The following is a 26,275-nucleotide window of genomic DNA, read 5'->3' as shown; positions in this document are numbered from 1 at the left end:
AACAAACACAGACACAAAAATATACAAACACACACACACACACACACACGATGGGCTTCTTTCAGTTTCTGTCTACCAAATCCACTTACAAGGTCTTGGTCGGCCCGAAGTTATAATAGAAAACACTTTCCCAAGGTGCTATGCAGTGGGACTGAACCTGGAACCATGTGGATGGTAAGCAAGCTACTTACCACTCCTGTGCCTATATTGCGTATGTTTATATTTAGAATGAGAATATAAAAGTATTAAGAAAATATGTAAATAAGTCTTCTTTAAATTATGTATTTTGAATGCAAATCCAGCTATAAATAAAAGCTCATAACACAAAAGCTCATAATACATAGTTAAAAACTCTTTGAATGAAAAATATAGAGGAAACCCATGGGAACAGAATCACATGCCTATAGTAACCCTGATACTCATAATATCATTAAAAGTGACTCACCGACTCTCAACCATCCATATTTGAATAAAACACTTAATATGAACAACTGATAGTCAATGAGTCAGTTAGTGTAATAGTATCATGAATGTCTGGGTTACAGATATGTCTTTGAGACCCACAGGTGGTTTTTGACATTTTTTTTTCCATACAAGGGATCTTTAACCCTATGTTATAACAAGCTAGCTATTCACAGCTGGATTCACATTCAAGATAATCATCTGTAGAAGTTTTGTTTATGTATTTGTTTTGTTTGCTCATTTTACATGCATTTTTCTGTGTTTATTGGACAATTACTTATAACTGAAGTACTGTTTTACAGTGAGATGTCCTTGTTGCTAGCCTTGACCTGTTTTACAAGAATGGGATTAAGCATGTGGGCTAAGTGGTTAAGGGGTACTCAGTTCATGATTGTAAGGCTGTGGGTTCAATTACTTCGAACAAGATGCTTTATTTTATGTTGCTCCAATCCACTCAGCTTCCAAAAAGGAGATGTATCTGTAATTCAAATTTCCAGCCTTGTCACATTCTGTTTCATCTTTCATGCTACATCTCTTTGAGCACTACGTTAAGGGTACATATATCTGTGGAGTGCACAGCCACTAGCATGTTCATTTCATGAGCAGGCTGCTCCATTGATTGGATCAACAGGAAAACTTGTCATTGTGATTGATGGAGTGATAGTTATAAGTATGGGATTTTTCTTTTTATTTCATTTGCCAAAAGTGCAGAGCTACAGAATAATTTGTTGATAGGGAATACCAACATAACATAAAATCCTTCTTTTGTTCGAAGCTTTCACACAAAGAATGCAAACATCCACACAAACACCCATATGCATGCCGATGCGAATACACACACACACACACACACACACATGTATGTAATTATGCATGATGGGTTTCCATACAATTTCCATCTAGCCATTCCCCTCTGTGGCAATGGAAATTTGCATAAGGTGCCACATAGTGAGACAGAACTCAAGATTACACGGAAGTGAAGCCAACTCTGAGATGCAAGACGTGTAACAAAACTATCTTCCATATTCTATTCCAATAATGAGAATTTAAATCCATCAGCTTTCAACCAAGAATTCTCACCTACTTCCTTTAGAAGTGGGGATACTTGCAGCAGTAGTGGTAGGGGCTGTCATTGTTGTAAATGTCACTTATAGTCAATAATATATCAACACCCACTAGTCATTACTACTATGAGCCCTGGGACTCATAGCATCAGTTACTCAGTTTCCATGGTGCATAAGGGACCAAGATCACAACAATCCCCCTGAATGGGACACCAGTCCATGGTAGAGTTACTCACAGCTGAGGAGACTGGAGCAATGTGAAATGAAGCATTTTACTCTCAAACAAATCACACTGCTTGGTCCAGGAATTGAAACCACAATTTTGTGATTGTGAGTGCAATACCCTAACCACTACACCACGCGTCTTCAATATTATACCACGTGATCACGTGACCGACCACACTATCAGATGTTGTGATACATCACTGGTCACATTGCACTTTGCATCATTTTAGCCACCAAATGATGCTACTTTGCAGTCTAGGTGAGCAGGCCAACATTCCCCACTGGTCGAAAGGGGACTGGAGAAAAGTCAAATGAAGTGCTTTGCTCAAGAACACAAAATGCCACCTAATCTGGGAATTGAACCTATGATCTAACAATCATGAGTGCAACAGCCTAACCACTAGGCCATGTGCCTTCATTCAATATCATATACAAGACCTAATTTTGACTACATGTATTTATTGAGACAGAGAGCTGACTAGATGTTTGTCACAACATCACTCTAGTATTGTGCAACGCAATTCAGCTAATAACTATGGAATATAATCAATAACAGCAAAACATGCAATCATTTGAGCATAAATAAATAAATAGATAAATAAACAAATAAATAAAAACCCCTCCAGTCAGATTTACACCAAAATAATGTTCAATAAAATATTAAGAAATTTAGTAAAAATTCATCTAAAAGTCAAAAGTAAGAAGAGCCATCTATTTAATCTTTTATTGACAAATAGCAGAAAACAACATGAAAAATATAAATAAATCACACACACACACACACACACACACATGCACAGAGAATGGTCTTCACCAATATGGCAGCACTTTATAATTTATTGCTGCTTAAACTATCAATATCTTAATCTTAAAATCAATAAAGTTAACACTATATGTACCAAAAACTTGCTTCTGTCTGCTTTCTATTTTGGTGTATTTTAAGTTTTTATTGACTTAAATTTAAATAAAAAAAACATCAATGAAACTTAAAAAAGAAAGTAAAATGAACTAAGGGGAGTAACTCAAATGGGTCAATGAAATGGATGTGGAAAGACAAAAGCATGGATGAGAAGTTAAAAATTTTGCCTTGGAACCATGTGGTTTTGGATTCAGTGCCACTGTATGGCATCTTCAGTGAGTATGGCATCTTCAGTGAGTATGGCATCTTCAGTGAGTATGGCATCTTCAGTGAGTATGGCATCTTCAGTGAGTATGGCATCTTCTAGGCTATGCAAAGTGTTGTGAGTATATACGGTAGATAGAAACTGAAAGAAGCCCATTGTCTATCTATATATGTGTGTGTAAGCACTTCCTTTTGTGTGCTTATTGTAAACAAATATCACTGTTATACAAGCTGTGTCATTTATTTGCAATCTTCCATGGGCACATGCCCAACCAATATGCTGGCCATGTTTGAAGGACTTGGGGAAATACTATCTTGCTTGGAAATAGGTATGGGTTGATGACAGGATTGACATCAAGTCATAGAAAATTTGCCTCAATGAATTCCATTGGTTTCATGCAAACATAGCAAAGAGGACATTGAAATTATGATGATGAGAATGATGAATTTAAAGTATGATATACTGAATGCTGTATGCAAAAACTTGAATAGTATTTATTTCTTGGAGAAAAAAAATAACAAAAACATAGCAGCAATTGTTAGTAAGTCTCAAAGTCTCAAAGATAATTTCAAGAAGCTAAGAATTAATCTCTCAAAATTAATTTACATGTTCGTTTTCAAGGGAGACAACTATGTACAAGTTTCAGTATATTCAACCTCATCAACTTAATATAAGTATACTCAAATAATTTTTGATCAGTATAATTGGCATAATTAAAAAGTAATGAGTTGAAGAGAATAACTCAAATAGGCCAATGGCATGAATTTGAATAAGGGTGGTAGAACTGGCTGTTACTGCTAGCAGGTTTAGTGATTATGTGAAGTCTTTCTTGGTTCATAACTATTTTAAGTGTTTATGAAATATAGGATTCTACATCAGTAGTTTAATATTAAACTACCAAAATCAAACCATAGCTAGCATACAAGTATGACCTAGTAGCATGTGCCATGTTTTCACTAATTGTTTTAGGTTCCTATGCAGTCGCAAGTAGATAAAGACACACTTAGTCCTTTCATCCATGACCCAGTGGAACATTGAGGATGTGACAGCTTGAGTAAAAAAGGGCTGCACCAGAAGTCTGCTGGTGCTCATTTTCAGCTGATGTCTGGAGCAACATGAAGAGAAGCACCTTGCACAAAGACACATCACCTAGATCAGTAATTGAATGTAATCACCATATAATCAAGAACTCAACAAGCTAACCACTAGACCACACACCACATTCTGCTGACAAATATACATATTGTAGTAGCTACATATATAATGAGCTACCTGAGTCAATCATGGAAAAACTGATGAGGGAGTAATTACACTCAAAACTAATGATTCATTTGGTATCAATGATGGGTTTTCTTTACAAAATCTCCAAAGGTTGAATCTCCAAAGACCTTATTTAGTAAGACCAAATGAATTCTATTGATCATCATCAGTTAACATCCATTTCCTGTGCTGGCATGGGTTGGACAGTTTGATCGAGACCTGGTGAGCCACAGAGATGCATCATACACCATATTAACTTTGGTATGGTTTCTACAGCTGAATGCCCTTTTGCATGCCAACCACTTTGCAATGTGAACTGGGTACTTTTTCCATGTCTCTGGCACTAGTGGAGTTGCCACATAACTTTCAAGAAGCGCTCTCAACTAAGTGTGTGTGTGTGTGTGTGTGTGTAAGGGGGGGTAGCATTTGAGAGGGTAGTTATTTCTAAGCAGTTGAGATGAATCTATATCTTAACACTATACCTGTCAACTGCAAATAACACTGCCTAAAAAAGAAAGTATGATCTCTTTCGGTGACGTCGCGTCGCCTGTGGTGGATTGGGAAGCGACAACTAGCCCGTCCGCCGCGCCGGCCGCGATGCGACATGAGGTCAGCGGCGTAACCTGACCAGGTTCTTGACGACGTGGGTCGGCAAGAGGACGAAAGAAACAACAGAAACGAGAAACTCACAGCGGCTATATGAAATGCATTGAGTTAAATACAGACATTCACACTTCTATCTAAGATGAAGTACAAGTGGGTTGAGAAAGCTGAAAGCTGAGCCAAAGTACCAGGTACTGATACATATTGATAGTAGAAGATCCTTCTGATACAGAAAATACAGTGGAAGACATTGGAAGAAGTGGTTACAAACACAAACAACCCATATGAGTATAGTGAAATGGATATTAAAATGACTATGATCATTATGACGCACATTTGTAGCATGTGTTTGTATGCATGTACATGCATGCATATGCCACATGTGCATGCATGCATATGTCACATTTGCATGCATCATGTGTGTGTGTGTGTGTGTGTGTGCATGTTTGCATATGTGTGTCTTTAACTCACTTGAGACCACCCTTGATTCTCATACAAACTCCCTGTTCCAAGCTAAAACCCTTCATGAAAATTTCATGCCAATTTATGTTCCAGACACCAGCTTAATATACAACAAAGTTATTTTGCAAAATTCTTCGTTATTTACAAAATTAACTGAAATAAAGAGCCCGCTCTAACAAAAGGTGTTAACAGTGTGTGTGTGTGTGTGTGTGTGTGTGTGTGTGTGTGTGTGTGTGTGTGTGTGTGTGTGTGTGTGTGTGTGCGTGCGTGTGCGTGCGTGTGCGTGTGTATGTGTGTGTGTGTGTGTGTGTGTGTGTGTTTTTGTGATTGTGTAATGCTTCAAGCACGAGCAGAAAGCTTTCCAAGTAAACTCATATTAACATCTTGTGTTAAATAAGATATGCTAAATATTACAGTGTTTTAAGGAAAGAAGGACTGACTTAGCTTTTGACATCATCTGAAGCTATCATCGGAGTAAGGCAGGGATAACTGGCTGTTAATTACAGGTGAATGAACAGTGATGTAGGAGGAGTTCATTATTTCATTATAAAAATGCATTTCATATACTGAAAGCTGTACTTTTAATGAACGATTCTATTGAAAGCAAAAAGATAGTTCCGAATCTTTGAAGTTTGATTGCAGGTGGCATTGCCAGATGATCTTATTCCTATATCTGACAGCTAGGTGAAACCAGGCAATATATAATGTAGTGTTAGACTGGGAAAAATATGAAAAACACCTGCAAAAAATTTAAATGCAGTACCTGTGAGTAGGTGGGTCAATGCCTTTTATATGAAGACTGTGCATTCTTCTGTTTATGAAAACATGGAGAAACTTAGACACATATATAAACAGATAGTCAGACAGACACACATAAAACACACAGGTAGAGTGAGAGAGAGAGCAAGAGATAGAGAGAGAGAGAGAGAGAGAGAGAGAGAGAGAGAGAGAGAGAGAGAGAGAGAGAGAGAGACAAACACACATATTTGTAGCATAAGATATAATATTTTTGGGATTAACATATAAAAACTTTTACAAACTAATAAACAATAACATACAGTCGTGTAGTCATGCTACTTATTATTATTATTACTATTATACACTTGTTTATCTTCAAATTATATATAATTTAGGAATGCACAATGTGCTAAGAAAAAGTTATGGTACTGAGGGAGGGCAGTGTTAGTAAATATTCATAATAAATTCTGTCGATACTGCACATACATTTCTACATAGAAGACAATATGAGTAAATCAACAATATTCACAACAAAAGAGATAGCAAAATAAGAAACTGTAACAAATAGCTAACCTTCAAGATTTTTTTTCTTTCTCTCTCTCTCTCTCACTTATATATATATATATGTATATATATATATATATATATATATTTATTTATTTCCCTTGGTTAAGTAATTTTTCTTGAGAAGAAAACACTATGTTGCGAATAACTCCAAGGCACATACTGAAAAGGTGAAAACAACTTCTAAAAAAATATCTTCAGGTATTTAGACCCAGTTATATCACTGAATAAAGACAGAGAACCTGACCAGTACTTCATTTGAGGTGTGTCTAAATAATAATAATAATAAAAATGTATGTGTATATATATATATGAATAAGAAAAGATTGTGGATTGTAATAAGTGTATGGGGATTCCCATACCTTCTACACACACCTCTAGACAGGCATTATATTATAAGTGTAAACATGCCCATATTCATATATAAATACACATAATAAAATGTACACTGTATATATATAAAGCATATAGAAACCTTTGCTTTATATGTGAGAGTATGCTGATTATTTTCTGTGTGCATATATGAGGTAAAAACTAAAATAAAAATATATAGTAGATAACATTCCTTTCTCCCACCATTTAATTGTGTAAGACAAAAGATTTTAAAGCTTGCCCTTTGACTAGTATTGAGAAGATAGTAAAATGAAAAATGAAAAAAAAAAAAAAAACTATAAAAAAGGCGGAGAAATGGAGAGGAGGGAGGTGGGAGTTCCTTGTTTTATAATCGCCAGGTAACTACAACACGCCTACAAGCCATACAGCAAAGCATGTCAATCATAAGTAGCTGAAGAAGTAACCTCCTTAAAGTAGAGATGTATAAAGCAGATATAACAACTCGGGAAGGTAATTACAATTCTTTCTCCAAAGAACTCGGTAGGTAAAGCAGTTGTATTTGTTTACAGTAAACGTAAACTGAAAAAAGTAAAACTGATTTCTTTAAGGTTTATTTCCTTATGAGCTGACTATTTCGTGGTTTAGTAAAAAAAAGAATATATATATATATATATATATATATATATACACACGATAAAAAGAAGCTTAGTAGCAAAATAGCTGAATGGATAAAAAAATAAATTTACTATTGGATCATAGATTTAAATTTCTTACATTTAACCAACATTTAACCAAATGCGAGATAATTCACCAGATTCTTTTTTTTTCCTAGGAAAGCTAGGAAATTTGATATTGGAAAGAGGCATTCGTCTTGCATTCATAGCAGTCATATACAGACTGGCATGACATGCTGTTATGTACCAATGCTTTAAGTGCCTCTGTAATCATGAGCAGATGTAAACACCTTCTCAACTCATTGACCCAGGAGAACATCAAAGATATGACAACTGGTGAAAGAAAGGGCTGCATTAACACTTCGAACTGTATTTTAGTTGAGTACACTGGAACAATGTGAAATGAAGTGCTTTTCTCAAGGGTACATTGAACCATCTGGTTCAGGAATCAAATCCATGACATTATGATCTTGAGTCTAGTATCCAGCTAACCGTAGCTATTATAATGTAGGTGAAAAACAAAATTGAAAGAAGCTAGATGGCAGTCTACTTTGGCAATAATTATACAGTAGAGTTTAAGAGTTTGGTGAGAAGAGGAACATTATGATTTTGAGTTGTCTCTTGAGAGAGAGAGAGAGAGAGAGAGAGAGAGAGAGAGAGAGAGAGAGAAAGAGAGAGAGAGTGAGAGAGAGAGAGAGAGAGAGAGAGAGAGTGAGAGAGAGCAGATATTCTTTAAAGGTGAAAATATTGTTCTTTGGCTGTTTAATTCACAGAATCAAAGAGATTTCTTTCTTTTTTTTTTTGCATATGTTGTAAGTTTAAGCTCTGAATCAAAAAGCCTATATTAGTTCAAAACAAAACGAAGTATTTAAGTAGCAAAGATGAAACAAGAAGCACTAAGTTAGATAATGTACACATAACTACTAGTTAGGTCTAACGAGACATTTTTAAAACATATGTAAAAAAAAAAAAATTTTTAAATAAAGCTGCTCTTCCAACACCTAATTTATGTGGGAATTTCTAATTTATACATCAGCATTCTCTCTCACCCCACTCCTCCTTTCTCATACATATGTACACACCAACACACAAACCATGTACGCACTAACACATATACTCCCCCACATACCATCATACATAGACACATGAACACTTACAGAGTCACACATACACTAACACACCTGTATACACAGACTAACACCACTGTAAATACATCTCTCTTCCCACCTACTATACCCAAGGTGATGATTGAACTAATTTTAGCTAGTAAATTCCAAGCTAGAGATAAATAAAAACCCCAAAACTAAAAAACAAACAGTATTTGATTTAACCTGTTACTGACTGAAAGTTAACTAATTACAAAACAAAATGCTTCATCATGTTCTGGAACTGTTAAGTGTATTTCAGGAACATATTAAGCCTTTAATTTGTTGTTTGTATCAAAGAATTTTTACTTCTGTTGAGGTTTCAAGTGCTTTCACAAAGGATATCAACATTTCAAAGGTTAATAATATACCTACAAAATTGCAAGTAAAAAAAATAACTAAAAAGAAAACACAAATTCTGAATTAGCAAATCCATAATCTGTTCATGAAAGTGACAAAAGAGAAATTATTTGATCTGGTTCTTCTATTACTGTTCTAGCATGTTACATAGCAACATTAAAGTGTAGTGTAGGTATGAAGTTATTCAAATTTTCCTAGCAGTGAGCTGTCTTAACTTGCCTTATGGCAATATATATATATTTCTCAATATACACACATATGCACATATGTAGTTCTGTGTGTGTATGCAAGACAAGAAAGTTGAAAGAAAAGTAAACACTTGAGATCTATAGATTAATATGATATCTTACTTATCTTGAAGTATCTCCATGGATATGAGAAAACTAGTAAACAGTCCTTATCTCACCCACATGTAGCTTTCATGTCTATTATCAATAACACGGCTTTTATTTTAATATATATTGGCTTGCTTTTCTTGTAAAGGATTATAAAAATGAGAGAGTGCTTGAAATAAACCAAAGTTTATAATTACGATTGATCCTGTTCAAAGGATATTTTTCTTGTATTGACCATCTAATTTGTTGAACTTTATGAATTTTTTAAAAAAACCTTGTCAGCAAATACTACCCTTTCAATATCATGCACGCATTTTCATTTACAGATAATAGTGTTTAAAGCAACAATCCCAATCTTTTTTTGTATCAGGGACCAATTTCATGCACGACAATTTGTCCATGGACTGGGGGACAGCACACTCATAACAAAACACAATAAATGACAAAGTATAGAATTTAACATGTTTAGTACATACATATATATATATATATGTATGTATATGTATATAATGGATATATAATGTGTTGTAAAGTGGTCTTTTGCCACTGTTGTATCTGTCTTTTGATGATAGTTGTTGCTCTGATAGATATTGTTATATTACGAAGCCATCGATAGGATGTTTCTATCTGGCACTGTACGACCCCCAGTTGTAGTATGTCATTATCCTCAAAGGATTGGATCATTATAATGTCCACTCAGTATCACAATATAATTACTATATCAGCACAGACACGACTATCAGCACAGTCTACATGTACTCTTGACCTTCTACCTTCTGGACCTTGTATCGACCAGCTACTCGTCTATTTATAATGGCTAGCTACTGCCACTTTTTACTGGGAGGGATGTACAGTTTCACTATACAACATAATGCAAAAACATTCTGTAGACAGCAATAACCAACAAAATAGAAATAAATTTTTAAATTTATTCTTTCTGTGTGGTCTCATACCAAATGATCCACAGCCTGGTGGTTGGGGGCCCCTGATTTAAAGGATGCAAAAAATCCCCTGTAGTTGTAGAGAAAGAAAATGGAAGCTGTGTTGTTTATTCTTTTCCCCCACTAGCTTAAAACACTTATTCCCTTTCTGTATATCCTACACATCTTTAGTAGCATTAAGACACAATCATAATACATATCAAGGAAAAAATATTGTACTCAGGAGGAACATTGATGGATTTATAAATAAGAGTGATAATAACAAGGATTTAAGACGAAACAATAGGGTGTTACAGTCAGCTTTGCCTTTAGGGATTGATAAAAAAAAAACAACTCATCTCGAGTGATGGCTTCGAAGAAGGTTGGACCACATGCTTTGAAAAATTTTCTATGATTTTTTTTGTGTTCTGTGCTGTGTGAGGATTGGCATGTCAAAGAATAGACCCAATACTTCCTCTGTGTGTTGTAAAAAGTAACTAAAAGAGGTTGAGATATGATTTGCACTTTGACCTTGCAAAACACTCACCAACAATGACTACTCCAATGGACTCATGGGCTGGAGAGTTGTTGTCTGAGTGGTGTAAAGGCATCATCCACCAGGAGTCATAGGGAATTGCCAACAAATGGTTGATGCAGTGGAGTGCTGTTACAGCATATACTACTACTACTACTACTACTACTACTACTACTACTACTACTGCTACTACTTTGTGTTCTGAGTTCATATCCAACAATAATTTAATGTAATCCTGCCCCATGATCAGGCATGCTGGGTGCCTTTAGTTGAGTCTTCTGTTCTGCTGCAAACATTTAGACCAGATCTTTGATTTGAGAGCACCCACTTCTCTCCCCTTCACTAGTCTTGGAGACCCTATAAAGGGTCTCCAAGACTGGTGCAAGGGAGAGAAGACCTCCAAGACCTTCATCATCATCATTAAACCCTGAAGACATAACTGTCTCTAGTTCAAGGACTCATAAGGTTTCCATGAGGTATAGTGACTGAGATCACAACACTCCTGCTGAATGGGATGTCAGTCCATTGCAGGGTTACTCATTTACAGCTGAGTGGACTGAAGCAACATAAAATGAAGCTTTTTGCTTGAGAACACAATGCACCACCCGGTCCAGGAATTGAAACCACGATCTTATGATTGTGTGTTGCACACACAAACCATCAAGCCCTGTGCCTTCACATACTACCCTTCTTTCCTCACTAAAAGGTAAAGAAGCAAAGAAAGAAGGAAGAAAGGAAGAAATATGCCTCATCACTTCTGGATGGAATTTCAATGAACGTAAGGATATAGAGCATAGGTTCTCAAAGTGGGCACTACTGACTCCCCCCCCCCCGCCAGTGGGTGTTGAGACAGTCCAGGTGGGCGCCAGGTGGGGAGGGGCATTAGAGAAAAAGGAGGCATTGGGAGGAAGGCAGTGGATTGGGGGGCACTATGAATTTATTATAATATTATTATCGTATTGTATACAAATTATATAACATTATATGAAATATCAAATGATTCATAGTATATCTAAATTAGTAAAATATAAAGTATTTATTTATATATAAAGATAGGGGTGGGGGCGCTGGGGGTATTATGTGGCCCTGAGTGGGGCGGTGGCCTAAAAAGTTTGAGAACCTCTGATATAGAGGAAGGAAAGTATTTTTAAGATAGAAAACAGTAGATTAAAATGAAGTGGAAGCACAACATATGTACTGTGTAAGACTGGTCTATCAAAGTAGACCCGGAATTAAGATCATTGTGTTGTAATTCATGAAACAGTAAATGCATCTGTTTACAAATCCTATCAACCAATGCTAATATAAAGATGAAAATATAAACCATCACCCACAAGATATGAAAATTATGTAAAGTTTAAGAGAAATTTTAAGCATTGAAAGTTGATATCAACCTAAAAAAATAGGTCATATATATATATTTATATACATATATATATATATATATATATATTATATGTCTGAAAGTATCAATGCTCAAAACTCATGGCCCTTGAGTCACTCTGTAATTTTTGCTGTTTAAAAATATACATACTCATGTTTTGAGTTTTAATTTCCTGTTTGTATCAACAAATGGAGAAGAGTACCAACATTCCCATTTAGTTTGCTTGAACAATTGCAGTTGTTCGTGTGAAACCATTGGTTGCCTTGTTAATCCACAGATAAAGAATATTTATTCACCAATGTGGTGCTGAGCACTCATTCTCACTGTTTGATACTAGCATATATGTCTTATAGGTTCAGGCATGGCTGAGTGGTAGATTCTGATTCAGCTCCACTGCATGGTACCATGAGTAATCTTTCACTACAGTCTTGGACAAATCAAAACCTTGTGAGTGAATCTGATATACAGAAACTGAAAAAAAAGTCTGTTGTGTGAGTTGACAGATAGACACATAACTATATGTAAACACCACTATCATACAAGCAGTCTTGTTTGCTTGCAATCTTCCATGAATATACATCCAGACTGGTAAAAAATAGATTGCTTGGAAAAGGTGAGGGCTGGAGACAGGAAGAGCATCCAGTCACAGAAAAATCTGTCTTAATAAATTTTGTCTGACCTATGCAATCATAGAAAAGTGAACATTAAAACAATAATGATGATGATGCTTTCTATTTGTTTGACATAATTGTAGAAAGTAAACAATTTAAGAGATGCATTAATAAGGACTGCATTTCTTCTTAAGTTATACCTTCTTATTTTCTACTAAATATTTGTTTAGCTGAGTTTGGACTATTTTAATAAATGCTGTACTTTGATTATCATTCAGAGATTGCATTCATGAGAAGACAGTTTTTCTTTTTTTGGTTTTGATTTTAATTTGACAATGAAGTAAAGAATGTGCATAATGCAAACAGGTTTTTATAAAGAAAAAAAATATGATAAATTAACATAGCAACACAAGAACACACACATGCATAAAGAAAGGTACATAAACTCAACAAGGATTTACAAACAGAAAAGATAATGGTGGTAGACATAGTGACATAAAAATGCTTACATGAACATAAGAGTCACAAAAATTTAGATTTTAAAGTTTTAATGGTTGTACAGAGAAAATATAAAAATAAGGAAAAAGACTAACTGAGAAAATCCTGCAAAAAATATAGTGAGTCGAATTTGAAATGAAGTAAGAATAAGTAAGGGTTAATTTATATACTACAAGGGAAAAATTTCTCAACATGCATTAACTTGAAAGACAAATAACTATCTTCTTGGAATCATGAAAAAATAGTTACAAGAAAAGGCAAAATAAATAAATAAAATACAAAGAAAAAAAAGCGACCTAATAGTGGTGAGTATCTGTGAATAAATGGAAACAAATATTTAACTTAATAATAGTTATAAGTTTGGTTTCTGTTTCAACAAACATTAAAAACTGAAATGTTAAAGAAAATAAATACTAATATTGTGTTATAATGAAAAACATTTAGGTGATGCAACTAAAAATTATTAAAAAGAAAGAAGTGAGAATAGACAGCAAGGAAAAAGATGTAAATATTGACATCAACTTTTTTCAGTAAAAGCTTGTTATGTCTTAAAGAGAAAAAAAACAAAACAAAACATAAAAAAAGCAATATGGAAGGTGATATTCAGCTGTTCATATATTTGAATAGTAAATGCATTGCAAGTTGGTTTCATATCAGATACCAGAGAAATAATGTATCAATGTTCTACAGTATGCTTATTCTATATACACAAGTCAACATGCTTCCATAGCTAGTAATTTTAATGGCAAGACGAAAAAGATGACAATGAAGTAGATAATTAAAACCTGTCTGTTGTGCCAATGTTTCTTTCCAAATAATCAACTTGCCAATATTCAACCATTCTAGCAGAAGTAGACACCACTGATTATTGTTGTAAATATTATCATTTTTCTTCTTCTTCTTGAGGCAGTGAATTGACAGAATCATTAGCATGCCAGACAAAATGTTTACCTTCATCATCATCATCGTTTAACGTCCGTTTTCCATGTTGGCATGGGTTGGGCAGTTTGACTGGAGACTAGCAAGCCAGGAGGAGGCAGCACCAGGCTCCAATCTGATCTGGTAAGGTTTCTACAGCTGGATGCCCTTCTTAACACCAACCACTCCAAGAATGCAGTGGGTGCTTTCTACGTGCCACCGGCATGGGAGCCAGTCAGGTGGCAACTGGCATCGGCCATGTTCGGATGGTGCTATTTACATGCCACCAGCACTGCCAAGGTCAACTTTACTTTTCATCCACCCTGGGTCGATAAAATAAGTGCCAGTTAAGCACTGGGATCAATGTAATCGACTTGTTCCCTCCCCAAAATTGTTGGCCTTGTGCCAAAATTTGAAACCATTATAATCATTCTTCTTCTTCCTCTTGCAAGCTGGCAGAATCGTTAGCACTCCGGGCAAAATGCTTAGCAGTATTTTCTCAATCATTGCATTCTCAGTTCAAAGTCTGCCAGGGTCGACTTTGTCTTTCATCCTTTCGGGGTCAATTAAAGAATTACCAGGTGAACACTGGGGTCAAAGTAATCAACTCATCCCCTCCCCCAAGATTGCTGCCCTTAAGGTGGAAAGCTGGCAGAATTGTTAGCACCTTGAGCAAAATTCTTAACAGCATTCTGAGTTCAAATTCTGCCATGGTCAACTTTGCCTTTCATCCTTTCAGGGTTGATAAAAAAAAAGTACCAGTCAAGCACTGGGGTTGATGTAATTGACTTATCCTCTCCTCCAAAATGTTAGACCTTGTGCCTATAGTAGAAAGGATTATTATTATCATTAAGGTGGTAAGCTGGTAGAATTGTTAGCATTAGTGGCATTTCATCTGTCTTAACATTCTGAGTTCAAATTTCACTGGGGATGACTTTGTCTTTCATCTTTTCAGGTCAATGATATAATTACCAATCTAGTACTGGGGATGATAAAATAAACTATCCCTTTCCCCAAAATTTCTGGCTTTGTGTCCTATATTAGAAATTATTATCATTATCATCATCATCATCATCATCATTATTATTACTATTATTAAGGTGGCAAGCTGGCAGAATCATTAGCACACAAGACCAAATGTTTCATGGCATTTCTTCCTGCTTTATAATCCGAGTTCAGATTCTGCCATGCCTCTCATCCTTTTGGGGTCAATAAAATGAGTACCTATTTGAGCACTGGGGTGGTGGGAGTGGTGATGTAATTGACTACTCTTGAAAAATTGTAGTTGAACAGATCAACTCCAGTATTTATTTTGAAATCTATTACTTTTTCCATTGGTTTCTTATGCCAAAGCACTAAGTTATAGGGTTATAGAGAAACTAACACCAGTTGTCAAGCAATGGTAGGGAGAGAACAAACATAGACACACACATATGTAGATATAATGACAGGCTTCTCCACACACAGTTTTCATCTACCAAATTCACTCACAAGACACTGGTCAGCCTAGAACTATATCAGAATACACTTGCCTAAGGTACCATGCAGTGGGACTGAACTCAAAACCATGTGGTTGGGAAGGCGGTGAGCTGGCAAAAATGTTAGCATGCTGGCCGAAATGCTTAGTGGTATTTCGTCTGCTGCTACGTTCTGAGTTCAAATTCCGCGAAGGTTGACTTTGCCTTTCATCCTTTCGGGGTCGATTAAATAAGTACCAGTTATGCACTGGGGTCGATATAATCGACTTAATCCATTTGTCTGTCCCCTCTGTGTGTAGCCCCTTGTGGGCAATAAAGAAATAAGAAACGTTAGCATGCCAGGCAAAATGCTTAGCAATATTTTGTCTGCTGTTACGTTCTGAGTTCAAATTCCACCGAGGTCGACTTTGCCTTTCATCCTTTCGGGGTTGATAAACTAAGTACCAGTTACACACTGAGGTCGATGTAATCGACTTAATCCCTTTGTCTGTCCTTGTTTGTCACCTCTATGTTTAGCCCCTTGTGGGCAATTAGAAAAAAAAAATGAGCTTCTTAACCATATAACCATCCTTTCACCTATGTTCATTATCAATCCTACTTTGATAGACTCTTCAAATAAATTTACAAGTACTTCTGAAAATATGTCACAGACATCTTTTGAATAAATTATAACATCAGTTGACTGATATTTCTACAGAAAAACAAATAGTTTGAATCTTTGTGGAAATTTCAAATATCAAATCAAAACGAAAAGAGCTTAATTCAAAATCTTGATAAAATACAAATTATAAAAAAAGAAATACAAGTTGAAGTTTTTTATCAGGTTCAAATTTCAGAGTTAATTCTTAGAGGCATTTTTGAGAGAATAGATGAAATGTCATCAGGGCTTGAAATTAACAAATGTACCATAATAATAGCAAAATTGTGCATCATCATCATCATCACTTTTCCATGATTGCATGGTCAAATGGAATTTGTTGAAATGGATTTTCTACAGTCAGATGCCCTTTCTGTTGCTAATCCTCACTTGTTTCCAAGTAAGCTAATATTTCCACCATGGTCAGACATGGTTCATAGAAGATTAGAAACAAAGGACACTGCTTGTGTAACAATAACACTTGTTTATAACTATCATGTGATGTTCTGGATCTGTCAAACATAAATACACATGATGGTCTTCTTTCAGTTTCCATCTACCAAATCTGCTCACAAGGTTTTGGTTGGCACAGGGCTGTAGTAAAAAAAACACTTGCCCAAGTTGCCATGCAGTGGGACTGAACCTGAAACCATGTGGTTGGGAAACAAACTCCTTACTACACAGCCATACCTGTGTAGTTGTACATAAAATAGAACTGGCAGTAATGTAAGTTGTAAAAATAATGAATTTTGTAAGAGAGTCACTGCTAATAAAGTTAATTACTGGAAGAACATAGAGCAAATGGATAATGCCTGTTTCATATACAGAACAAAGGATAAGCATAGTACTAAATGAATGACTTTTCTAAGTTAGTTAAGATGTACAGCATTTTCTACAAGTGTCAAAGTACAAACAGTAACCAGCTTTTTGATCATTTTATTCCTTTTAGCGAGGTCATCAATCATACTTTTCTGCTCTCCAAGATAATCTTATTTAGTGGCTTCAATGTCAGAATTCCTCTAGGCTCTTCCACTCAACTTATACAATCTTAGACAACATAAAAATGAAGCAAATTCTCATGAAATCTAGAATGGTTTGTAAAAATAACTTTTCTGTTCAAAGGAACAAAATTACTGTTCAAATATTTTTGTCTTATAAGTGAGATAACTGTTAGAGTAATTTAATAGACTTAAATATTTAGATATGCTCACACACATACTAAGGAATTATCAAGATAGTTACAGCATAAGCTTCTCTCTTAGTTTAATCCTTTCATTACTATATTTCTGTTGAAATACACTGCTTCTGTTTCAATCAATTTTAAAAACAATGTTTTGGAACATAAATTAACATGGAATTTTGATAAGTTTAATTTAGATAAATTTAAAACAGGAAATTTGTTTGGCAGATCCAGGGTGGTCATGGGTGGGTTGATATTAAAAGGGTTAATCCATTTGTGATTGTGTTTCTGATGAAATACACTGCCCAATCTTGAAAATAACAAAAGAGATTTGGAAAGGATTTAGTAAAATGACCACTTTGGTATTAAGTAGAAATACGAAACATAACATAATGGATCTTACATAAAACTATAATGGGAGATTTTAAGTGGAATGTGAAGACTTTGAAACCAGAGGCTGTCACAGATGGAATGGTTATGAAAAGGACTAAGGAAAATCTACATGTGGACTAAAATTGAGGACCAGAGTACAGCCAATTTAGTTTACCCCAGAACTTGTTTGATGTTGTAATAATTCTACCAATCCACAGTAGAAAAACAGTGACGTAACTTTTTATTATACATTTCCTGCAATAAAGTAATGTTTTCCCACAATACTTTATTCTTTAGAATGTCATAAGTTTGCTATTAGATGACAAATAAGTCAGAAATGGCTGAAAACTATAAATAAATTTTGCAATTTTAATGTAATAATGAAATTTTGATTAACTGGAAGTCTATTCTGGAATGGAAAATTTTCAGAAAATGGATTTAGGTAGGGTATTGCACTCATATAATTAATCACTGTAACAAATACATATCATTCACCTGAAAAAGGTTAACAAGGCCGAACAGTTCAATGTAAGATAATTGAATTTTGGTTCTTTTGAATTGAGATCCAATTTGAAGAAAGAACATGGTATATTAAAACATGTTAATTTCAATACACCATTCTATCTATCCAACTTCTAACTACAGCTAACTATAGCATTTAATCAAGTATACATGCAAGTATGTATGTTCATGTGCGTGTATGTGTGTTTGTGTGTGTGTGCCTCTATCCATCCGTGTGTGTGTATGTGTGTGCATGTAGTTTATTGTGCATGTGTTTTTTTTTTGAGAGAAAAATTGAATCAATTCAAAATTATTATTAGACATGAATGTGAGAATGAATGCAAAGGGATAGAGAAAGAAATTCCAAAAGGAACGTTTAAAGAAATTATTCTATAAATAAAGTGAAATATTGCATAAATTAAATAAGGAACTGATAAAAGCAAATAGCAGAAGACAGAAAATATAAACAAAATCTTTAACAAATGCTTAGATCATAACGATGCATATCTATCCTGTTTTCCTAAAACCAATTTATTGAACACACTAGTAACCGAACAATAGTGGAAACTCAGCTATGCATATTAAAACTATCTAATACAGCAGGAGAAGTAATAGAAGAATTACTCATCACAACAGATATACCATGATAATTTTAACATGATTTACTGCCCGGGATGAATTAGATGGATTTATCATACAGCCTATTATCACTTAGTACTTTTTTTTTCACTACCACAGATTGGATCTAGGGTAGTGGATACTACTTAAGATTTGATCCATTTTGTTTAACTCTCTCAGATTTGATCTGACCAACTATTCCTGTGTCTTCATGTCTGCTCCAGTCTTTCTCTATGTGTGTCACTGCATGTACCATCACTGGAGCTGATCTTTTTGAAGTCAAAAAGAAAATTTGAAGAAAATATTAACAGATGGAAGATGCAATAACTACCCTCTGTCAATTCTTTGTTGCTATCTATATTCCCACTTGGTTTATGTAAGGGCTGGCTTTCTCTATAGCTAGACATGTTTTTGTAGAATATTGGCAACAATTACGCAATGTTGAGACAAGGACACACACATTCACACACATACATGTATAAGATAGGCTTCTTCCAGTCTCTATCTACTATGGTTTTCGTCAGTCAGGGGTTATTATAGAAGACACTTACCCAAGGTGCTATGCAGGTGGGAAACAAATTTCTGAACCACACAGCCATGCCTGTACCTACATATAGAAGTGTGTGTGTGTGTGTGCTCATGTGTATGTGTTAATCGGTTTCTATGAATATATCTTTGTGTATATCTTTTGTTGATGTATATCAGTGATGGATGTAAACATTAGAGAGAAAGAAAAAATAATAGTAAACAATAACAGTACTCTTTGATTGCAGTTCTTTGCACTGAAATACAAATACTCCCTTATTATTCTTGTCAACAGAAATGCAGTGACTCAATCATTAGTCCTTTGGAATCATGTAACTAATAAACATAGTTCTTCACAAATTACCTGCAAAAGATGTGCCTATTTTATGCTTGATTTTAACTGAAAAAAACTGGGGTGTGACTTTGTACATGGGGCAAAGCTAAAACTATAAGGGGAAAAAAATTTGCATCAATATTTAACCCTAAATTAGTGATACAATTTTTACATTGACTAAATAGGTAAACTGAAATAAATTATGTCAGGAAATTATACATATATTTGAAATGTTTCCTTACTGTTTGTGATTTTGTAGTTGATGAAAATTATAAAATGGTAAAGCAAGTTCAACTGAAATCTCATTCACATCTACATTCAAATATACATTATATTTTTGTGTTTTCAGACTTTTTCTTATCAACTCAGTGGTTTATAATGATTTATAACTACTTGACTGATTTTAGACTTTATCAGCTCTTTTTCAGCTGTATCATACAGCTTTTATCTTTGCATTGTGAATATGAAAGGAACATTGCTTCTCCAATACCCATTATAGAATCTCCATTGCAACTTTTGCCTTCAGTATCCCATTCTTACTTTTGCCATTCATTCGTAGTTATATCCTCATATCAACTTCCTGACATTCCACTGCTTTATTTTTTCCCTTTGTGTTTATCTTACTTTACTTGCTATTTATTTCAAGGTGAACAATTGTTCAACTTTATAGCTTGCAGTATGTAATGCAATATACAGCTATTCATTTGACAAAGCTCCACTTGTGCTACAAAACTAGGTGTAAAATCAAACAAATGCAAAAAGACTCTATATAATTGTTTGCTCTGCTAGAAATAATATCCCAATTCTCTCAAAACACATCATACCATCTCATAAAAGAAAGGATGCGTTGGATAATGTAACCTAGATATCCTTTACCTGAAAAAATACCAAAAAAAAAAAAAAAAAAAAAAAAAAAGACCAGGTGATCATAACTGGATTATCTTTGATTATAGATCTGCTTGATCAAGGCTGACCTGACACTAAAGAGCAGCAGCAAAAACCCAATCAAGCCTGACCTGAGACTAAATAACAGATACATGTAAAATTGGTTGTACAATCTCTCTAATTATCTCAAGGCGGCGAGCTGGTAGAAATGTTAGCACACCAGTAGAAATGCTTAGCGATATTTCGTTTGTCTTTATGTTCAAATTCCGCCAAGGTTGACTTTGCCTTTCATCCTTTTGGGGCCAATAAATTAAGTACCAGTTGTGCACTGGGGTCAATCTAATTGACTAGGCCCCTCCTCAACATAATTTCAGGCCTTGTGCCTAGAATAGAAAAGAATCTCTCTAAGTATCTCATTTATTAGATGAGTTATTAGAGTATTGAATTTGTTCTAATCTTTGTGCTCTGAGTTCAAATCCCACCAAGTTCAACTTTGCTTTTCCTCATTTCGGACAGTAAGAATATCAAACCAGATGCCTAGCAGTATTTGTTTTGGCTCTTTACATTCTGAGTTCAAATCCCACCAAGGTATACTTAGCTGATAGACTTAATCCATCACTTGGCTTAGCATCACTACTTGGCATCGTTGGTGCCATTAACAGAGTCCACTCTGTTAATTCTGGTCAAATCTCCCGTTTAAGGATAGAATGAGATGATTGGATGCAACAATTTGGATACTGATGATTTGGTGATAGTATGTTTTGGCATGGAGGGCAAACGCATTCACACACAGAAAAATATTTACATACAGATAAAGATAGTGAGATAGAAAGGGGGAGAGAGAGACCCATTATAGACACATACAAACATAACTAGATGCTCACACACATAAACAGAGAGAGGAAGAGAGGAAAGAAGAAAGAGAGGGGGGAGAAAAAGAAAGAACAAGAGAAACATTAAAACGTCTGATGTCAAATAAGTCAGCATTGAATCAGCAATGTCATACAGGCATGCACCAAAACAGATGTGCTGTTTAAGGATACTGTTCTCCATACTCCCCCATGCTACCAGTCTTAGAGGCCCTATAAAGGATTAGGGGTACTGCCTTCTATCCCTGCTAAAAGATACAGGAAAAAAAAATAATACAATGCTGAGTACCTCTTTAGTTAACCTGCTGTACACATACTGACCATTAATAACACATCTTCAAATCCTCTTGTTTTTCAGTTGCTAAGATCACATTATTTCTCTCATCCTCTCTATTACCATGTCTACATCTAATTTGAATGCTTCTTCTCCTGTTCTCCCACCAATACTCTTTATTTGCAGTAGCTTTCTACTCTCTGTATTCTTGGTCAATATCTCATCATTAAATCAATAATACTGCTAATAAATATAGCAAAGATTTCACATCTTCATTAATTCTTAACTTCTTTTTCCTTTCCTGGTTTTTATTTTACATTAATTTTCTGTTTTGTTTTTCATCGCTCCTAAGGCTGTGAATTGGCAAAAATCAATAGAGTGTCAAGCAAAATGTCTCACAGTACTTAGCTGAATGCCTCTTATATTGTGAGTTCATATTCTTCTGAAGGCTACTTTGCTTTTCATCCTTTGTACATGCATACACAACATACAAGCAACAGACATTCACAAGCATGGCTGTGTGGTTAAAAAGCTTGCCTTGCAACCATGTGCTTTTAAGTACAGTCATACTATGCAGCATCTTGAGTGAGTGTCCTCTACAGTAGCCCTGGGTTGACCAATACTTTATGAGTGGATATGGTAGAGGGGAAACTATGCGGAACCCTTTTGTGTGTGTGTGTGTCTTTGTCTTGGAGTTTGTTCCTAACTACCATTTGGTAACTGGTGTTGTTTTGTTTACATCCATGTAACACTTTGACAAAAGAGACTGATAGAAAAAATACCAAACTTAAAAAAAAAAAAAAGTACTGCAGTCAATTTGTTTGACTAAATCCTTTAAGGCAATGTCTTAGCATGGTTGCAGTCCAATGACTGAAACAAACAAAAGATTTTTAAAAAAATATTTAAAAATAGTTCTGTATCATAGAACTAGATGCAATCTGAGGTGGGCTGATATCAAAAAGGTTAAATATCTTTTCCACTTCCTAGCTCATTTCTCTCTGTTTGTGACCAATCAGAGGGATTTGGGATTACAGTCTTTTCCTCTTTTACTTCTTTCAATAATTTGACTGCGCCCATGCTGGAGCACCACTTTAACCACTAGGTAACAAAATTACAATTTTTTTGTCTTCATTCAGTAAGTGATTTCTTTTTTTGCTTCCATCTAGAAATCAAAGGAAATGACTATTATTCTCTTCAAACTTTGCTTTTGTGACCTGGACTGACCTATTTGCCATTACATTTCAGGGCTGAGTTGCTGAAGCAGAAATATCATTATAGCAAATATTCTGCTCAGCATCACAGATTCACTCATCACTTGCTTGACTTTAACCACTTGAGCATATCCTTTAGTGGCTGACAGTATGTGCATCTCTTATCATGAGCAAGAGTAGTGGGAAGCATCATGGCCATATGTTGAGAGGGATTCTTTGAGGTTTAAATAAATGTAACAAAGGCAAAGCTTGAAGGAAATATCAGCCATTTTTCATACTTTCTAGGGGCAGGTAAATAAGAAATAATAGTTGCTACCCAAGGACAAAAATTGTGTTATACAGTTTTATGAGCTTAAAAGTAAAAGCCTATCACCTGATAAGTCAGTGGTTAAAACTGGGAGTAGCACCTTAGGAAATTAGGATAAAGGCTAAATATCTTACCTCAGTCATATAGACTCATAAGACTGGTTTTCCAATTTCCATGGCATATATATCTCACCTGGATGGGGTGCTAGTCCATTGCAGGACTAATCTTTTTTTCCAGTTGAGTGGAAAGAAGCAATGTGAAAGAAGGTATTTTGCACAAGAACACAACATATCACTCAGTTCAGGAACCAAAACTATACTCTTATAATCATGAGTCCAACACTCTAACCAATAAGCCATGTACCTCCAACCCTAGGAAATTGCTATTCACCAACTGAATAACTTAGTTATCACTTCTAGTATATTGACTATTACACCTCTTTTCCAATGGTTGAAAGGTTATAAATCTTACACTGAAAGATTGGAATGAAAAGGTGCAGAAATTCATGTCACTTTGACGTGACACATAAAGGCACTGCTATATCTATCGATCAAACTGCTATGTTCATATGTCACAAGAAGTTCCTGCAACAACTAATTAGTAGTATATGATGGCCATTAATATAGCCTTTTAATGGAAATAATTATATGACCAAAAGAAGAGTTGAACAGAGAGAATGAGAGAATACTTAAAGAAAAATTTAAGTTCTGAAATGAAATCAAAATAATTGATGTGATAGTAATTAGTTTATATCAGGAAGTCTTTGACAACTTCCAAATTAAAAAAAATAGCTTGAGCTGTTACAAATACCAGCTATACTCCCAAGATTCTTTCCTCTTCATTAAAAAGACACACTGGACAATGTAGTTCCTGATATATGACAGGAATGATGTTGATTATAGTTTTGTTCAATCAGGAATGAGTGACTTGGAGCTAAATGACATCATGTAGATTGTAAATAAGTTACAGAAATGAAGCAAGAAATATGCTTCATAATATGGATCAGATACCAAGTAAATAAAGTAGGGTTTCTCTGTGGTCGTTCAGCATGCTAGAAAAAGCAACCAAACCTCTAATCATATACTCTATTATATTAGAAAAAGAACAATTGGTTGGATAAAGTAGTCCAAAATGTACTATATCTGATGAAATAAAAGGATAAAGTGGTCATGGCCAGACGACCTTTGATCAAGGTCTGCTCAACCAAATCTGGCCTAGGGTTAAACAACAAAAGCAATGAATTATAATATAAAGCTATGCTGAGATAGAAAATCATAGCCAGGTTGTAAATACATGAAGTTGAAATGTTCTACTTATCTGAGAGGATACAAACAAAAAGTAGGCAAAAACCCTTCGAATTCTTAAACTAGCAAACAAAGAATATAAATTTATTAAATTAATCATCTTCATCATCATTTAATGTCCTCTTTCCATGCTGGTATGGGTTGGATGGCTTGACAGGAGCTGGCAAGGCCAGGGGTTGCACCGGGTTCCATAGTCTGTTTTGGCTTGGTTTCTACAGCTGGATGCCCATTCTAATACCAACCATTTTATAGAGAGTAATGGGTGCTTGTTATGTGGCATCATCACCAGTGCATTCTATGTGGCACCAACCCTAGTGCTTTTACATGGCACCAGCACCCACACCAATGCTTTTACATGGCACCTTGGTTTTAGGATGTCAATTCTGATGTGGTGGGCTGGTCTTCTTGAGTACAACAATAATTTATGGCAAATATAAAAAAATGTGGTATGAAAATAGGTATGGTCTTATTAAACCTTTTTAGTAAAGCATATTTCATTCAGTTGGTTTGTTAGATTTTAGATTTTAAGCACTTCTTATCCATACTGTTGACATTCATATGGTCACTATATTCTCTCTATTTCTATACATACATTGATCACTCTTAAATCTAGCTAAGTGAGTACAATATGCTTTGCTGAAGAAGTTTAATAAGACTGGAATAGCTCTAATTACTACCAGTTGGCTTTAAAGACCAGATCCACTTCTATACTGAAATTTTTTCAGAATCAACCAAGTATTATTTCATAGCTTCAAGATTTTAATGATGTGATTGCTTATTTTTAGAATGATATTGTATGGTAGGTGTGAGAGGCCATATCTGACAGTTTTTGTATATAAAACAGGTAAAATATGTTGACCAGATATAGCCAGTTTAAATATCAAAGGGTTATGCACTCTTAGAGGATGCTTTTGTTTACTAATTGCATGAACAATCTCAATTAGTTGAAATTTTTTAACTCATTATATTACATATAAGACTTTACTATATTTGTATTCAATGCACAGAATGTACTGCCCTGGGGTATTTCCCCCAGCTAAGCTAAATGCAGGTGTTTCAGGGTGGTCTTGTTTTCAAAGAGCATAAAAGGCAAAATGAAATAGTGAGGATTTTACTTACCATTCCATGAGACAATGATTGAGACATGCGAAAACAACAGTAGAAGGGAACTCAATAAGAAATAAATCCAATCTGAAAATAAATAGAAAACAGAGAATTGGTAACAGGAGCAAAAATGTGATCAGAGGGAATAAATAGATTCCATACATAGACAATTAATGATAAGATTAGAGGAAATGAAAGTAGCGAGGAGAATAAAGTGAGGGAAGAATGTGTGTATGAGTGTGTGTATGAGTGTTTGCTTGAACATAAGTCTCAGTTATTTCAAATGTATGTGTGTGTATGTGTATGCATGTGTGTGTATGTATGTATGTATATGTGTGTGTGTGTGTGTGTGTGTGTGTGTGTGTGTGTGTGTGTGTGATCTTGTTTTTTATGAATGTGTGTGGGTGATTTTTCTTTGAGAGTGTGTGTGTGTATATATGTGTGTGTGTGTGTGTGTGTGT

At 34.9% G+C, this 26,275-nt stretch overlaps 1 protein-coding gene across 8 annotated transcripts in view; it reads right to left on the bottom strand.

Moving 5' to 3' along the window:
• LOC106871495 (band 3 anion transport protein) overlaps window positions 1-26,275 on the bottom strand; it is a 762,999-nt gene that overhangs the window by 324,319 nt on the left and 412,405 nt on the right. For 7 of the 8 annotated variants that reach the window (XM_052970953.1, XM_052970950.1, XM_052970954.1 and 4 more), the window contains one exon: window positions 25,830-25,901. The gene's annotated coding sequence lies outside the window, so the exon portion shown is untranslated. Of the gene's footprint in view, window positions 1-6,511; window positions 7,060-25,829; window positions 25,902-26,275 lie in introns of those variants that run through there. The other variant, XM_052970952.1, reaches the window with a different exon arrangement.

This window comes from Octopus bimaculoides, chromosome 1 (assembly GCF_001194135.2).
Source record: "Octopus bimaculoides isolate UCB-OBI-ISO-001 chromosome 1, ASM119413v2, whole genome shotgun sequence".
Classification (NCBI taxonomy): domain Eukaryota; kingdom Metazoa; phylum Mollusca; class Cephalopoda; order Octopoda; family Octopodidae; genus Octopus; species Octopus bimaculoides.
The sequence above is the reverse complement of the archived record's forward strand: the minus strand, read 5'-3'. Positions and strand labels throughout refer to the sequence as shown.